The sequence below is a fragment of the Morone saxatilis genome, unplaced genomic scaffold (assembly GCF_004916995.1).
Source record: "Morone saxatilis isolate NCDOM2014 unplaced genomic scaffold, NCSU_SB_2.0 Contig9, whole genome shotgun sequence".
Classification (NCBI taxonomy): domain Eukaryota; kingdom Metazoa; phylum Chordata; class Actinopteri; family Moronidae; genus Morone; species Morone saxatilis.
Genome location: NW_023340268.1, coordinates 1,943,042 through 1,946,579, shown reverse-complemented (window position 1 = coordinate 1,946,579; position 3,538 = coordinate 1,943,042).

Genomic DNA, 3,538 nt, shown 5'->3' with positions numbered 1-3,538 from the left:
GCTCCAGATAGCCACTGTAGTTTCTTTTAAACACTTGGAAGGTAAGGGTGAGGCGAGCTGGTTGCGATCTGCAATCTCACCACTAGATGCCACTGTATCCCTCCCACTGGCCCTGTAAGAGTTGTGGTTAATGTGAGTTTTATACATTCGTCGCTCCGCTCTCCGTCCGCAGTGTATTTCTTCTACTGAGCTGGTCTTCAGGGATGGACACACAAGTCGCAGGACGAGTCTGCACCAACACCGCTGAGCCAAATCCTGCCTCTCCTCAGCGCTCCCGCTGCTCTTCATCCTCCTCCTCTTCCTCACTGATGCCTTCCTCAGAAACTTCCATGCATGGTCTGTAATGTGCTCCAGTTCCCTCCCCTTTTTTTTAGTTTCTCCAGACAGAAACCCTGAGTGGAACCACCGGTGGATGTGATGTTTTCTGGGAGCACCAGATGGGTTTACAGCATCAGGACAGTTTCAAATCAGAGCTAATTAGACTAAACTGACTTTTCTTCCTGTATTGTCCTGTAAAGTGTCACATTTCTTGTAGCCACGACGGACGAGTTTGACATGAAACTGAAAGCATCTAAAACATCATGTAGCACGACCCGTTCTCACTGGCTAGTGTTTGATTATTTTTTCATATTTGTGCAAGAGGGAATAAAATATTTCATCCTCAGAGTCATTTCATTTACGGAAGTAAATTCAGTAATATAAACGTACTTCATTACAAGAATGAGTCCTACAGGTAAAATCCTACTTGAGTAAAAGTACAGAAGTATTATCACTAAAATGTACTTAAAGTATCAACGTAAAAGTATCCGTACTTGTTCTGTTCATTCATTCATTCATTCATGGGCTGTAAAACAAGCTTTAGTCTCTAAACTGAGAGCAGCTGGTGGAGTAACTATACTCAGAGACTGTAAAGATGGAGAAATACAAACAATGTTTTGGGCTTTGAGGATCTAGACTGAGATTTTAAAAAAAGATGATTAGATGAAGATCAAGAAAGATTCACACTTAATATACAATTTCCAAACAATAACCCACTAACGGAAGATCAGTTGCTTTATTTAACATGAATCTGGCTCTAAACTGACACAGTGAACACGCAGTCGATGATGTTGAGTTAAATCCGGGTTAATGGATCCTGCTTTTTCCTCTCTGTCCTCTTGTACAGTATTGTTCAGGAACGATGCCCCCTTGCTGTCACCTTTGGTACTGCTGCTGATGTATTTCCACTCAGAGCAGGAATTTGACAGGTTTTGTTCGTCTGTCCGTCTGTCCAGCGTCAGTTTGAGTTATTCTGATGCAGCAACAGTCCTGATTTTCTTCTTATCGTCTTGTGAACCAACCTGTTTTGTGAACCACAGTTGTGGTTTTCAATGTTTCTTTCTTCTGAACTTGCTTGAATGTGATTCCTCTGTAATGAAGGATTCTGAGTGAGTGTGGGTTAGCTACCACGAGACTGTAGATATTAAAGGTTTGAGTATTGAAAATGTGAGAAGAAATTATTAGATTGAAAACTGTGGATGAGTGAAGTTGAGCATTAATCCCACAGTCAGTGCTTCAGTACTGCTGGTTGTATACAAGGTTAGGAAATGTGAGGAACATTTGACATTTAAAGATTCCAGGCACTGATATTCTGATTGTGGGCTGGAATTTCAAATAAATTCATGTTTGCAACAGAAATGTTGTGTATGTGTCCTCATTTAAGTTGTTTCAGTTTATCCTGCTTTTAGAATGAACCCAAATGTTTCTCTAAAAGTTTACTTTATCTGCCTCTTATGGAAGCCCAATTCTGCCAATGTGATGGAAAATAAAATGGTTGCTTTAAGTCAATATAATGAGAATATTTCTCTGTATTTTTTTGTTATAGTCAAAATATTGAGAAAGTTTCACATTATGACTTACAGAATCTTTTTTTGGGGGCAGAAATGGGCTTCCATAGATCTCTAAAGAGGAAATGTAATAATAAAAAGTTGCCTTGTGTTCATTCATACAAATTTTAAGCAGGTTTTGAATTTATCTTCACCCTGGAAAAGTGACACTACTACAATACTCTAAAGACTATGCACATTCTAGAAATGTAATGTACAAAGGAAACTGAAGAGCTGCTCAAAGGTGCAAAAAAATGGTGTGACAGCTGGAGAAAATGTATTAAATCTTTCAGTTTGATTGAGGTCTTTAATACTTCTACATATTGTAAACAGTAATCTTGTCAGCTCGTCTGAATGAGGAAATAAAACTGCCATTACAAACATAAAATAAACCAAAATTGGTGAGGTGGTTTAAGGAAGGCAGATTATAGCTTTACTTTGATGAAAAAGTCAGTGTTTTTTTAAACGCGTGGAGAGAATAAAGAAAACTCTCCTGTATGATGCTTCAGTTCAAAACATTTCTCCTCATGAGTTTACACCAGCTAACATTTTCATCTCAACAGGTAAAAGACAGTGAGGAAGGATATTTTCTCCTCGAGCAGAATAAAAGCGTTTAACACAGAAACTTTTCCAGAGTCTCCTCTTATCCGCCCGCAGAGAAGTTTTCCCTTATTTAATTTTAGCTTTTAGATGCTTTTGGGAAAGAATCTTTGGAAAATATGAATATAACAGAAAAAGGGGAAATAAACTTTTATCCTCTCAAAATTGACATTAAGGACAGATTATGAACTTTATTCTGAAATATAAGTAGTAAATTAAAGTTATATCATGGAGGGAATATAATCACAGATTACCCAACAAGTTCATGGATTCAGATTCACTTTTACTAATTTGTGTTGGAAAACCAGAATTCAACCAGCACCGCCATTTCTCTTACTGTTAGGAAATATTGTTAGAGATCGTAAAAAGGACTTACACCTAAACAAATGAAAGACGTTCATTAAACTGTCCAAATGACAAATGACGAAATGATCTCAGCTTTAAACACACCAATTAAGCTGATTATGTTACTCCAATGTGAGTCTGACCAATCGCTGCCCACCAACTCTCAAACTGACCACAGACAAATTCTTTATTACATTTTTTTATTTAGGTCCCAAAAAACCATCATAATAACATTATATCAATAATATTAATACAGAAATTGAAAAAAGGAGGAAAAAAATAAAATAGCTTTTCTGTCCACATCCTCAAACGTGGGTATCAGGAAGGGATTCGATCCTCCAGAAAAACTCTGTAAAGTCTGTTTAGGGGGGAAAGTGAACTGGGCGTGGCTTCAAGCTCGAGCGCGCTGTCCATTATTCTGCTGTGCACCAATCAGGAATGTCGAGGTGAGGCAGGGGTTGGTTTTCGAGGTAACAAGTAGAGTTTCAGTCTACTGCTGCGACATCTGAAGGAGGGAAAACAGAAACAACAACGTTACTTTAATTTGATTTTTCTACATGTTTTGTTGATTAAATCTTAAAGGAACAGTTACACAATTTGGGAAAAACACTTTTGGTTAATATGAAGTACTATAGCCATTAGTTTAGCATAGAGGCTAGGATAAGCTTGATTATTTTGAAACAGCTGAAACAATTTCGATCATTGGTTTAGCTCTGTGCCTGTCTGCT